Raw genomic sequence first — 15,129 nt, 5'->3', positions numbered from 1 at the left:
CTGACTACTTTCTATACTGTTGGATATTTTAATCTATAACTTTGCATCACATTATAAACTGATCACCTATTTTGCGGGAACAATTGGGATTCTCCAAAGCTAGTTTAAATTTTGATGCTAATAGTTTTTATACTTTTAGTTAAATAACCAAGGACAACTAGTCTAAATCAAAGCACCAACTTCGCTCAAAGATGCTCCAAAATCAGTCTTTAGCGTTCTTTGAATACTTTTTTGACATTCACATATTCATTGAGTTAATTGTGGATGTGTTAATTGCTAGTAAAAATAAATTGAAATGGAAAAATAAGAGCAAATATTGAAAAAAAATAAGTACAAGAACTAAGGAAAGAGATGTGTTCAAGAAACATAAAAAAAGCATTTAAAATATGACAAATTACTATGAAAGAATATGTACAGTACATCTGAATCAAAAGTGGAAATGTGCAGAATTGAAGTGGTCGTATTGTGCAGAAATGTGCAAAATTGTCAGACATGTGCAAAGGACAGAACGAAGTATGAGGAAAAATAAATAAAAGATTTATTGTTAAATGTTCCTTCATTTTCCATCTTAAAATCAAACGCACCGAAGAGAACATCCTTAAAACAAAAAGGGAAATCTGCAATTAAATATGGACCCCAGCAAGTGAACACAATTCCAATTTTACAAAACAAATGTGGAACTTTTATCATAATATTATTTTATTTTTTTACCGGAATGGCCATATCATGTTTACTTATTTGAGCGGCAAGGAAGAAACCTCTCGAGCGCCTCCTCGCGGCGCTGATCAGTATTTTCCAGGCTGCCTTCTGCGTCTTTAACAAATGGGCGGTGCCTGGCAGCACGTGACGCATTTGCATCCAATGACCGACATCGAAACACAAAACTGGTTGGAACCGGTTTCGTTCTTATATTTCAGGGTATAAACTACAAAAACATTCGTTTGCATTATACATTCGCCATTTTACGCAGCGACTTGACGGTTGTTGTGTGTTATCTCTACGTTTTTACGGTTCTATTTTTGTGAGCGTTCCGCTATTTTCCTACCGACAACATGGTCAAGTCAAAGGTAAGATTTCTATTCTGTTTTATTTTAACTCTGCACTACGCGCGTGTAAACTAGAGGTTACCGTTAGGTTGCGTTTGATATAGCTGCATCAGAGGAACGTCATCATCTCTAACAAACGGTGCAGCCATGGCGGTCTGACAGCAGAGACCTGGGCGGGCATCCTCCTGTTCGTCGAAAATAAAAGTTTGCATTCTTTGCAGTAACGTAAAATACATCCTTATTAGTTTAACACGACTGATAACATATATGTAGGTATTTTCACGCCCTGCGTCAAAGCTTTGACATGTGCAGGCGTTGACATTGCGCTGTCTGTCTTTTCCCTCTTTGGCAGCAGGTTGTGGGTGCGGGGTGCGGGGGGGGGGGCAATCTTGACGCTGTAAATATGTAGATGCCAGGTCGAAATGAATGCATAACCCGTGATCTACTAAATTAACAACTGGTGCACGGTGATCTAACATTCAAAAATAACTATAAGCACAACTTGCGTATTTGAGGAAGGAGTTGGGGGAGGGGCGGTCACATTTATTTATTTCTCGCTCTGCTTTGAATAGGAAAAGTCAGGCGTGCTCATGCATGTTGATTTAATGTTTTGTCAACCAGTTTGAATGTAATCAACATTGTCCTTACACGAGTGCATATCAGTTAACAATACATATTTTCATCTTATGTTATCTTTGTTTGACTAGTTCATGTTGCATGTCGCGATTACAAATCCCGTAGCAGTGTGTGGTTTTTATATATATAAAAAAAAAAATGGAGTAAAAAAATTAATGTTTTTCTTTATAATAAAATCTCAACTGAAAAGTTTTTTTTTTTTTGTTAGTTAGTAACCTCTGCAGGTTTTTGTTTGTCTGCGTTTATTACATGTCTACAGATTAGCAAAGTAGTAATCTTATCAGCTGTCTGTCGGCGCGCACTGATACAAAACAAAGGAAGCTGTCAAGGCGCCAAAGCCGTGTTATTGTGACAGGACTACGTTTGAATTCAAATATGCGCGGGAACTTCTTTGTGACGTCCAAATTCGTCTTTATGTGTTATGTGTTTTTTAATTTTTATACCACTAAAAGACCGTGTCTGCAGAAATGTTTATTTTACAATTATAGTGCTGTTTGACTTGTCATGTATAATTCTCGTATTTAAATGTTTATATTGTGTTTTTCTTTCTTTGTCTTTCAGTATGCTATCGTGGAGGTTTGTAACAAACATTTGTTTATATTATTCATAATCTATTGATGCTATGTGATTGCAGGAGTATTATATACATTAATTTTGTAGTTAAATTATGCTTTTAGTGTAATTTTAGTTTTTTTTCTTCAGGTTTTAAGTAATTGTGTCAGGACCATCCATCTGCTGTGAATATCATGTTTAGTTAGGGTCATGTGTTTAAAATTAGGCAATTAGTTACTTTTGTAATCAATACTTAATATTTCCTTCTCTTATCTCAGCGGAGAACTTCCCCGCGGCTGGCTCTGGTAAGCTCCTTACAAAGTTTCTCAATAAGTTATTAAGGACTGCTATTTTGCTTTGTGATTATTGTTGTTCCTTATACATCATTTGGTTTCCTAACAGCAGCTTCCTCTGAGGATTAACTTTAACCTTGATATTGTAATTAGCATAAACCCATTGTCTGTCTATTTGCACAACATGCTACACTCTTTACCAATTGATCAAAATCAGATTTTTTTGGGTAATTAAGATATTAAACAGGGATCGTTTAGAGAGATGGTCACATGGCTCAGTGTCATCAGCCATGCCTCCTGTAACCCGTGCTCTATTGTTAAATACTATGTCTTCTTGTTTTTGCAGAGAACCCAACCTAATGTTGCATCGGAGACTAAGAAAAAATCTGCCACAAAAGTATGAAACTAATAACATCTCTGTATGTCACATGTGAAACTGATTCATGGCCTTGAGTTCCTTGGAGGGAAATTAAGTGTGGCCTAGTTTCAGGAAAAAAGACCTTTTCTGAGGAACAGTTTAGATGTTTTGGTCCACTTGAGTTTCTTTATTAATGTGAAACATGTGATGATTGTATACTAGCTGGAGAGCTCTAGTCTATTAGTAATCAATTGTTGTGTTGTTTGTAGAAGGCACCCAAGGCGAAGAAGACCAAACCAGCTGAAAATGGAAGCACCAAGGCTGAGGTTTGTTTCTTTTCTATTTCGCTGATCATTTGTGCCGTTTAACAAAAAAGTTATTAATGTGAGCAAGTTAACAGAACAACCAGTTTGTAAAGTATGTATAAGGGTTAGACAAATATAACTGTTTATCTAAGGTATGTAAACCTATCGAAAGTGTCGAGAACGATTGTTACAAATGCGATAAGCTTATAATATCAATATGAAGTAACTAATTCAGTATTTATAGTCTTCCTGATTCTTAAACATAGCTGCAGGTTTACCACAAAACATGTAACACAAATGACTAGTTCAAGTGTTATGACGTTTTAATTGTAGGGCACAGAAGTTTAAGAAATGTTTTCCCAAAATGAAAGAAGTGCAGATATCTGCATACGAGTGTGATAGTGAGCAAAACCTATAAATATAAACGCATCCAATCAAATGAAAGTTAGAGAAACTCAACACGGGGTGTCTGCAAGATCGGAAAATTCAAGTCAACAAACAGATTTGGGTTATTACCCTTTTTATTAGTTTAGTTAAACTGAACTGAAGGTCTGCGTCTGACCTGTTGGAACTTGCAGGCAACCTTTTAATATACAAAATAAGATGAAATGAAGGAAATCTGAGCAGGATGACGATCACAGTCTTACTGACTAACAAGCAATTCATATAACGTTCTGCTTTCTTATGTTCTGTCTCCAGGAGCCAAAGGCCGAAGCCACTGAAGCCAAATGAATAACGATGCGCTCACTCTGTGTACTTGGTGATTGTACAGTTTCAAATAAGTATTTTTTACCAAGTTTTATATTACAAATGTCATTTATAGGTTTGTTTTGGGCTTGCACTTGATGTAACAAAAGTTTGTTGTCACATTCATATCCATTTAATATCCATTTAAAAATGATTACCGTCCATATCTTGTAGACGTGGCATTTTTAGTCGGTTTAATCCTGTTTGTTTCTTTTTTTACTTTTTTTTTTAACTGCTGAGTAATAGATATCTTCCAACAAGTTGGAATCTGAATCTAATTTTAAACATTATAAGGCAGCTAAAGCATATTGTTAAAATTTGAGGGAGGATAGGAATTTTGCCTTTTATCTCCTTGTATTTTAATGTTAAACTAATAAGAAATTGCTTACCAAATGTTTTTGAAACACTGTATGTTGACACGCTTTCCAGTCAGTAAAAATACCACACAAAAAATACTGTTATTAGGTCAAAAAGATTGATACATCCCAAAAAACATGTATGATGTGATCCTGGTCATCTGATGAAAAGTCCTGTTAAGTTATGTTTCTGTTCTGACTGAAGCTTTTCTGACTTTAATGGTTGATCTAAATGTTGTTCAATAAAAATTGTCAAAATGTCTTCCTGCTGTTACTTTGTTGTGACATAAAACCTCATCCAAGATGTAAGAAGATTGGATGTGTCTTTGTTTCATATAGTGTGTGTGTGTGTGTGTAGTTTATATATTTAATCCCCAAACTAAATGAAAGTTCCTCTCTTGGCAGAACATTTAAAAATGATTATCAACCGAGATGAGGCTTTAGGTTAGTCGCTCCGCTTTCTTTTTTTTTTTTTCTAACTGCTCATTTGTTTATATATTTGGCTATATTTGCATTTTATGCAGGTTTCTTCTATAAAATGCTTTGAAATTAAAAGCCTGAACTTTCTTTAGGTATATAAATCCTTTTAAACAAATAAAACGCTACCACGCATCCTGCAGAAAAATACAAACCTATCTTGTTTTAGTTGTACTGTTGCACCAAATAAAACATTAATATTGTAGTTAATCTGAATTTATAATCTGTATGTGCCTATATATGACTATTTAAGTGAAGTAAATTGACCGTGGTTCCTGAAAATGTAAATATTCAGGTGTAAATAATCAGTATTTGAGTTAAAAGTACTCTCCAGCTCCTGAGACCTCAGTGTCTCCGTAGCACCAGCAGAGGGCAGCGCTGCGCCACTGCACACATGAGAGGATGGGGGGGGGGGGGGGGCTCCCTCTCCTTTAACTTGGACAGCTGGGAAAGTCGGTCATATATGACGCGGTTTGTTATCCTCGAGGGTGATGCTGTTTTATTGTTTATTAGTGTGTTTTTACATCCTAGTATTAGCAGCGAAAACAATGTTCAAAATATTGGTTAAATGTAGCTTTAAAGAAAAATAATGTAACCCAATGCATGTTTTCTTAATATAATATATTTGATATACATATTTAGATATTAATCTAGCATTTAATTCTCTTTTCTTTTGTTGGGCGTTTGTATTGTAAAATAAACATTGTACCATACACATGGAAGTAATATATTTGTATCTATTCTATTGTAGTTTTTACACTTTGTAAACATTAGTTGCTAAAAAAAAAATAAAAAACATCTCACGACAAGATTCACGTAGAAGATTTTCTGGATTGTTTGTTTAAAATCACGCAAACTTCCTCATCGCATGGAGTTTGCTGCACAATTGTCATGGAAATGCAGATTTTTTAAAATCTCAATTTGTAAAACACCATGCATAGATAGATATATCCTGAAAGTGCACAGGAAAAAAAAAAGCAACATCTAGTCCATCTGCTGAGGAAGAATGTGTGTTACGATCGTAAATAATGCCATGTATGCATTATCTGTTAGGGTGGCTGCAGCAAAACCATCCTGTTAGTCGGGATCAATGGGTTCATATGCATTCTTATAGAGGGAGAGAAAGTGTGATGTCCTTAACATACTGTGAAGTGAACACATACTTAAAAACAGTCAACTGTTATGGTACTCCACATGTGGTAGTGCTGGGGGGGGGGGTGACAGGGATAACACGGACAGGGAGGGGGCTGCAACACAGCACAGCTAAGACTGCAGGGAAACATAACATTAATGCATGAAATGGATATTAAACTGATTAAAACCAAGGACGCAAAGGAACATATAGGTGTAGGTCGGACCATCAGCCGGGGAATCAATCTGTTTTTGATTGAATCATCTGTCTCTAGAGGATTAATGTAACATTTTCAAGTAGAAACTTGCTTGTTATTTATTTTTTGAGCCATAGTGGACGAGAAAACCCTCAGGTTCTTAGAAAAATTGGAAATGTGAGCATCTATATTTCCATATCAACTGATGAAGATTTGTGTGATACAATCAAAAGCTCCAGAACAAGTGGACCTTGTGGTGGGATTGTTTTTGAATATATACTATTTTCAAGGTGAAGAATTGACTTTTTTTCAGATATATTTTAGAAAATGTCCATTATTTCTGATCACTTTAAGGAGTTCTCGTCCACATTGGCTTGAAAGAAATTGTTTTTAAGCCAACACTTCACTTCAATTCACTTTCAATCTCAACTCATGTAAACATTTGAGTTTCCTCATATCAAATGTGGACAAAAATCACTTCTGTATATCTGCAACAATGCTTTCTGTCAACTTAATAAATAAACAAAAGCATTTTAGCCATTTTATTTAGGCCATATTTCCAAAGTGTACACATGACATGTGCATGCTACGTGTTGGTATTTCATGGTACGTGAAAAAAAACCCCAGCAAGTCCCCAACATGTGAATTTACAACGTGGACGAGCCCATTTCTCCCAGACGTGGGGGTCTATGTATTTCGCATGCACACTAACATGTATTGTGTGCGCTGCTGTACTCAGAGGGCCACACCCCCCGCCCATATAGAACATGTCCCGGCCTCCTATAAAGACTCTCCATCGTGGACACTTTGTACTCTCTCCACCACCACGCCGTCCTAAAACCAGGTGCAACTGCAGGTAAGCAATCTGGTGTCCAATACTTTTACAGATGTATAAGTCTAGAATAATACATGATTATATATATATATATATTTATATATATAAAAAACACGAAATAACCGGTGAGGAACAAGCGTCCACAGCTGGTTTGGTGATACACATTTAAAAAAGAAAAGAAAAGAAGAGTCCTATTGTCTTTATGTAGACCATATGTTGATGTGGCTTGTTCTTTAAACTGTATTATGTCATTTAAAACTTGAATCGTTTTGGTCTTGCAGAGGTTTGTAAAAGACAACTCTCAAACTGTGACACTGAGCTGTTTCTGGTGCAAAATAAAATGAGTGAAGTGTCGGCTCATGTGGCTTTCGGAACTATATTTAAAGGGCAAACACACCTAAAATGTAGAGCTGCCTGTAGAAGGTTCAACTTAATTACTTGCAATTAATTTTAAATTTTGTAAAAGTAAAATATGAGCTTATTTTGGCGTGTGATGCAGCTGACTGGGACCAAATTGGAGATAAATTGTTTCTTTGAACAACTTGTCAATTTGTTTAGTTTATTTGACCGTTAACTTGGTAAAATGTCCATTAGGGAACCTTTTTATGTATAATTTTGATCTTTTAGTGACTCTTGTCATTGTGACAGTTGCAAGTGCCATCTTAAATGTTAAAGAATAAAATCTTGTTTTATGCTTTTTGCATGCAAATATACTGCATATATTTATCTGGACTCAGTCTGAATGCAAATAAAGTATTTAAAGATGTCTGTATAGTCAGGTTAGATGTCATCTGACCTTGTTTTGGAGTCTTTGTGTGCATGGCATGTCATCTGTACATGTTGTACCCTAGCAGTTTAGAGAACCGACTGCTCATCTCCTTCTTATTTAAGGCGGTTTTCTTGGCAGTGCAGCCAGTTAGAGCTTGTGATTTAAAAGATTCAGTTGACTTAGATTTTTAAGATGGTGTGCAGAAGGATTTTTGATATTGGTTTTGTGCATTTCAAATGGCACAGAAGGCCGAGACTTAACGTTCCTGCATTGTACTTTTATTGGTCACTGCCGTTTGATCTTCAGGTCGGATTAGAGTCTGTACTTTTGGTCAGTTTCTCACCTTGATTGATTTAACACTGTCAGTGTAGTGAGTGGCTTGTAACAGCAGGAGGGCGAACAGTAACATCTTAATGCTAATTCACAAGAGATCTGGGTCATTTAACTGACCGCTTCATTCATCAATCTGGTACCCCTCTCAAATTAACTTGTCTTTGTCAGCCATGTTTGCTTCTTCACAGCAGGGTCCAAAATGGAGGCCATGTCTTGGGTTACATTATGAAGTACCCCTTGAGTACATCGGCCACTAAAGGAATCCTTATGACGGTGAATCGAACAAAAGAAGAGGGAGAACTTTCGATAATCTATAAATCGTGCAGGTTTTTTCCCCCCAAAGTGAAAACACTGAACTCGTTCAATAAGCCGATGTCACATTGAGCTCTAAAGTTTCTACAGGCTGTCGCGGATTGCGGGTTCGTGCCGAACCAACACGGTATGGGACTCGCGGTCCGGTGCAGAATACACTGTATGCAGAATTGATGCACGATTTGTGAAAATGTTTAGCCGTACACTGTTGTTGGGAAATGTGTGCTGAAAGTTTGCGCAGCACGCCAATTGGTGTGCGAGCCAGTCTCACTATCGTGAGGGCAAATGCAACGTCGGAACTAGAAGACCCGCCTGCCGGTTCCCGGTCAGATACAACAGCAACACAGAGATTGAGAGTTGTGTAGAGGACGCTGTGTCGCCGGTGCTCCACTGTTGTAGGGGAGGTGAATGGAAACTCATCGCACATGCCACCTTCGACGGCATCATCCAGATGTGGCGACCACCAGGAACTGGAAAATGCAAACCGAAGCCCAACTCGCTATCCCCGCTGCTTTTAAAGCAAAAGCAGAACCTGAAGCAGTTGGTATCTAGCTGATGTGGAACTAGTTTCATATCCTAAGAAATGCTTTTAAGCTGTTGCCTTTCTGGAAAGTATTTGTACTGGGTAGTACAATAAGTGTTTCTACACCCTTCGTAGCAACGCAATGTTTTTGCATAGCTGGCTCGTTTGACTTTTGTCTAAAGACTAAAAATATTAAATTTGAAACTCATGGGCACGAATAGGCTTCTGCTCAGTAGTTGCCAGTTACCGTATCCATCACACGAGCTTGTACACATGACTCGGCGACACCACAGATGCACAGAAACTATGATAACAGCCGCGTACATGCCATAGTCATGAATGTGGAGGGTGCCCAGACGGTGACACGGCGCAATTGCATGACTAGGAGGAGGATGATGATGTAATCCTCAGCTGCTGTTGCCCAGCAGGAGATTTTTTTATTGCCGATCGTTGCTGACGCCTCGGTCTTTCATACAGCTGTCCACGCTCACTTACAGGAGATTCCCTGCTGCAGGGAGGGGGGTGTGTCATGGGAAGGCGGGACCAAGAGGAGGAGAGGAGTGGTGGTGATTTCATTGGCTGTTTTGGAGTACGGTACACAGTGTACCCAATAAATGTTTATGGGCCTGGTGTAGGCTGATGGACCCCCCTAAGGGTTGTTTTTTTTTTTTTTTTCAAACATCTCACTGAGAGAGATGAAGTACATTTTAATTTGGGTCCCAAACCCCCTTGTGTTGTCGCAGCTCCTCCTGTTGGAAAGGAAAAACACTTTTCTGCCATTACTGTATTCAGACCAGTTCTGTATCACTGAGAACCAAGAACACTTTATAGAAAAGTAGGAAGTAGTTTTGCTAGAAAGCAAAGTCCTAGATGTGCATCTGTTACTCATCGAGTCTGTCTGCAGCCGGTATTTTGAAACTTGTTCACAAGTGATACACATGTGGGGGAAACGCCCTCTTATTTTCACGGTAGGTCTCAGGTAAACCCGAATAGTTGACAGGTGATTCACCTGGACTCACCTGGAGCATGTAGTGAGCCACTCCTAAACTCTGATGAAGCTAATGAATCAGCTGCCAGTAAGGAATTTATGCACTCGGTCTGTTGACTCGTGATTCTTGTCCCTATATACACACAAGGATTCGGATTATCTTGGCGTGATGACTCAAGCATTTAAGAAGAGGTGAAATTGCTTGTTGGGGTGTGGATAAAACAGCATTTCCTGGGCTGTCCCTGTCCTTATGGCAACCTGCATCACCATTACGACTGCTAATTGTTCACTGGGAAAAGGTTTTAAAGTTCAGTCCAGTTCTTTTTCTCCCAATGTGCAAACGCTGAAAGGCAGGTTAAATATTCAACACCACCTGAAGGCAATTTATATTAGACTTGCTTGGAGTCGTATACCATCTCTTCATCATAGTGCTTCCAAAAATGATCTTGCTTTGTTGTTAAGACTTCTTTTGGTTCTTGTTTGACGATGAAACCCTACAGCACAACTCCTTGTTCAGGAGCCAATGTTTTGAGTTTGAGCAAAATTTGCGTTTTGTTCAAGGTGTGACAAACCTGTACGCCGTAAGAAGCCCACACATCCTGAACGCTTTGTGTGATGCTGTAAGAACCAAGTGGATGTTAGTGAGAACTCTATTTGCGTGACGTAAACATTGGTTTGTCTCAGTCATTCAAGTGTCCATGGAGAATAACTGCAACAATTTGTTCAGTGAAATGGAAAGGGATTATATAACACGGAGCAATTGAAATGCACAAAATAAATGATCGTTGATAAAAGTTTCCAATCTGGAGGTTTGTCAGGTTCTTGCTCTACGGTCCCGAGGTCTGACAATTAGTTTCTGCTCCAGTTTGAGATTAAATGGAGGCATCATGCTGGTTATGTAACCCTACGCTTTGACACACATGCTGCTTTAGGGAGGCGCTGTCTTTTGTTGCTCTTATCCCCAATTTACCTTTTTACGCAAATCATATCTGACATTTCACGAAGAGTTTCTCTTGTATTGGAAGGAGCGGGGGAAGAGGTGTGTTTGGGAAAGCAACCCACTGAGTAATGCATTTCGACAGCGTGTGTGTGTGTTTTGAAAGTGGGTGTGTGCTGAAGACGAGCCCGTAGGTCTGGTTGGGTGAGCGGGGCTGTATAAAAAGGCGGAGCACAGGGCAGGAGCTCTCAGTAGTTCACGTTCGTCGCTCTGTTTGGCATCTGTCAGGATTTTCATCGTGACTGGGAAGTAGGAAGTCCCGCTGGTCTGCTTCTGGCTTTTAATTTATTTTTTACATCAAAGGGCCTCTAGAAGGTGAGGAATCCCAACCTGTATGGTTTTCATAATTAAGACCAACTTTTCTCACAAGAAGCAGCTTGGATTACATTTTTGTTTTTCTCGAAAGGGGTGCAACTCCAACCAGGTTGGCACATAAATGCTTCACATATGTTTTAACCTGATTCCTCGATCCGCCTCCTCCTCACCTTCCCTGGAACCTTGATCACAAATGCAGTTCTCAATCCCAGCTGAACGTGAAGCAACACCTGGGCGTTTGTCTTTTTTTTTTATAATCGCATCCTCCTCTTCATCTAGTTGCCTTTTTTTGAAATGACTCCTTTCCCCATTCATGCACCAGTAGAGATGATCCAGTTTAAATGTTTTGCTTCTCCTTGTTGGGTACTTGATATAAGTCGTGGTCGGATGGACATCCATCCCGCCATATGCTTTCCTTTGGTGCTCATTCTCAACAATTGGTCTCCAACATTTGTGAAACGCCACTTTCTTCATCAATTAAACATAAGATTGTCCATGTGTGAAAATTGTTCTCTTCTTTTGCTGCGTCAGTTTATGGCGCAGCATGAATAGAGGCTCTAATAACCGAGAGGTTTAAGGGGCATTCCGATCATATTGGATCGCTTTGTGCCATGTCTGCAGGCGAGATATGTTCCTTCCTCATGCATGGCCCAGATGTTTTTGTTCCATATTTGCAAGTCAATGCCAATGTTCTCTTCCTCTTCTGGCAACAGTACTCAAATTAAAGTTTGGCAAGGAAAGTAGATTGCATTTTTCATATGATCTGGAGTCACGGGTCACTTCTGGTGACTATTTTAGTTTTCCAGTTGTATTTCTATGTTGGTGACTTCTTCTTTTTTGGTTGAGTTTTCTCTCAGTTACTGTGACGTTTTCTTTGCAGGTCTTGAGCCACTCCAGCTCTTCCCTCATCGACTCTCATCACATCTACAGACATGATCATCAGACTGGGCAGACTGACTCCTGGATACTTCCGCCTCCTCCAGGTATGTGCAGCTTCACCACCGTGTACGGATGAAGGATTAGATGTACTGTACACACTATTTACTGTAGTTTCTGATGTCACATCAAGTTCCTCCTTTTGCTTAGTGAGGCATTAATACTGGGTCTAATCTGAACCACTTCCAGACGAGTGGCCCTGCGCTGCTGCGACCCACAATCCGCTTTCATCACCAGTATAATTAGGAGTGACGCTAATCATTGTGATATCATTTCCTCTTTCTTCTCTTTGTTCCGCTGGCTGCCATCATAATCCGTTCATCAGTAGTGACGATCCATATGTCTCGACCTTTGTGTAAAGTCTTTGTTCGCTTATTTACACTAATATGGAAACAAAGTGTGTCCCCTCATGTGGCTTTACATTGACTCAAAAGCTCAACAGACCAGAGAAAAGCGACAGGCTCTTACATAAGATTTGACATCCCCGTGCGACTGTTCATGTTTCTTTGTTGTCGAGTAGTTAGTGGGCAGGCTACTGCCAAGGGCTTCTCTTCAGTGGATTTACATTACGCACTTAAGACGGAACACCCTTTGGTTTGAATTGAGAAAGATTTGAACATATTGTTTGACTTTGTACGTCATTAGATTTAATATCGTGCTTCACAACATTTCCTCACACGCTCAAATTCACACATTCCCTAACTGCGCAGAGGCTAATGCATTAGCGCAACAATACTTGGGGCTAATCTGTCGTTGTAATGAAGGTAACTATTTTACTAATATTTCAACGTCCACTAGCACTTTGTATAGTCAGTGTTTCACATTGTGCTTTACAGTAAATCGGTCTAACTTGAAATGGACAAAGTACACGAGAGCTTCATAAACCTCTGCAACGAAATAAAAGCGAAATGTTTACTGGAAATGTTTACGACAATGTCTTTAAGATAAAATCCTGCTGAATTAAAATAAATCTGACTTTGCTCCGGGCCCTACAGGGGTCATAGGGGGTAAAGAACATGTATGTACATTTGGAAACCACACAGTACAGCATGATCAGAGGCAGCTGCTCTATACAACACACACTGATTGAATCTTCGTGCATGAATAGCTCTTTTCTTTTCTACTCTTGTGCACAGAACATTGTGTTCCCCTTCTGCTAAAGTCTATCCTCTTCCTAAATGTTTAATAACTATTGCTGCCAAAGGTTTGGTCATGTGACTGTGGAGCGACGGTAGCAAATGTTAGGCCTTTTTTTTAAGGGAGAAGCCTCTTAGATGATATATTTGGTGAAAGTTTGCTTTTCTACAGGTTTGGTCAATGAGGCTTCAGCCTCGGTTTGAAAGGCTCATTGTTTCCACTGTTGGCTGACCTCTGACCTTTTTGTCCTGTTGTCTCTGCAGAGGCAAGTGGCCGGTGAGGTGCAGACGCAGCCACAAGACCGTGCAGTCAACCAGCTAGCCATGATGCTCGCCATCATGGGCCTGAGTTTGTCCTACTACAGTGCCAAACAGATGACGGAGAAGGCCCAGGCCCAGCCTGCGCCCTGAAGAGGCTTGACTACGCTGGTCGTGGAGATGATGGATGAGCCAATGAGAGGGGGGGGGGGAGGAGGGGAGGAGCAGAGGCACAGCTGTGTCTTCCAGGACCACACTTTTCTGACCTCACGGTCAAAGTCTCACTCGGACACTGAATTTCTTGGATCCCTCACTCACCATGACTTCAGGGCCGCTGTGTTTTCTTTACTTTCTGTTGTCGGGCCTTGAGGGGATTGTGGGGACGGCTCACTTGTGGTCCTGGATAAGACTTGTTTTATGGACTGGTTTGGGTGGGTGATCAAAACCAGCTGACTGCTAACTGGGTCTGACCACTAGTCGTTACAAAAGGTACATGCTTGCAAGATGCCGTCAATACTGTTCTCGGCTACAAAAAGGGGAAACGATCTCTAGTATAACTGTGAATTGTCAGTGCTCCAAATATATGAATGAACAGTAATGCCCCTTTAAGGGAAAGGCTGACTGCAATTGAGATGTACCTTGTGATGAAGTTATGGCAGACCCAGAATATGGTAAAAGGGGATTAAAAAGTTAAATCGACTTCATAATTCACAACTTTCTTACTTTACGAGAGAACCTTGTGAGCAGATGCGGAGCTGTACACAAACTGTCGACATGATATACTTGTGACATGTATCTGTCAGGTGTCAAATTCAGTGACTATTTGGGCAAAAGTTTCACTTTCTGTGATTTTGATTTATAATCTATGAAGTCCTGTTAATTAGACGTGTGATGACTTTAATAAGCACCTGGTTAAAAACCCTTCCTGCAATATTATCTGCCACATGTTAATGCAAACATTTAACTTTACTGAACATTGCATGGGCGTGCAGACTTTTAATCTAAGCAAAGTGAATAAGGATCTTGTTTTTAATGATGAATGTATTACTTTATTTTGTAATTTAATAAAGCTGTGAATATTTTGAATGAGATGTACAGTGGATATTTAGTGATTTTATTTAAAAAAAAAAAAAAGTTTTAATGCTAACTCGGATTAATCATAAACTCAAGTTTCTCCACAAGCAAACAGTTGCTGGAGTTGAGTTTGAACAGTTCCTTGGTTGGCATTGGAGGCTGCAGTTTTACAATATTTCCTGCATCAGGAAATCTGGTGTCCGCACGCAACAGGAAGTGGTCAGGCTAGAGTGCCCTCTGGTACACGCAAGCCCAAATTTAGAGACTTAGCAAAAATGTGGTTGTGTAGAGATGGCTTTGAGTAGAAAGCCTGCATTAAAGTCATGTGAGGAATAAAGATCAAGGTGTAAAGACCACCTGCACATCAAGTCTTTTAGTTGACCTTGGATTACAGATGGTGCGCTTTGAGAAACTTAAACATGGACAAACATTGAACGCACATGTTCAAAGGAACAATTGATGACTGTTTATAGGCGCAAATCAAAATGCTTCATATCAAAGAACTTTAAAGGCAATTAATAAGCTGATTAAACTCAAGCAAGTCGGATGTTTGAA

General features: G+C 39.4%; 2 long non-coding RNA genes across 2 annotated transcripts; both read left to right on the top strand.

The window, feature by feature from the left end:
- Positions 1-875: 875 nt before the first annotated feature.
- LOC115020890 (uncharacterized) lies at positions 876-4,555 on the top strand. Its single transcript, XR_003833691.1, has 6 exons — positions 876-1,067; positions 2,244-2,258; positions 2,513-2,539; positions 2,874-2,924; positions 3,155-3,211; positions 3,890-4,555. It is a non-coding gene; the product is annotated as an uncharacterized LOC115020890 (long non-coding RNA).
- Positions 4,556-6,823: 2,268 nt separating this feature from the next.
- On the top strand, positions 6,824-14,721 carry LOC115020779 (uncharacterized). Its single transcript, XR_003833680.1, has 3 exons — positions 6,824-6,954; positions 12,051-12,153; positions 13,507-14,721. It is a non-coding gene; the product is annotated as an uncharacterized LOC115020779 (long non-coding RNA).
- Positions 14,722-15,129: the final 408 nt, after the last annotated feature.

Source organism: Cottoperca gobio, chromosome 16 (genome assembly GCF_900634415.1).
Source record: "Cottoperca gobio chromosome 16, fCotGob3.1, whole genome shotgun sequence".
NCBI lineage: Eukaryota > Metazoa > Chordata > Actinopteri > Perciformes > Bovichtidae > Cottoperca > Cottoperca gobio.
This window is presented reverse-complemented; position numbering and strand designations above follow the sequence as displayed.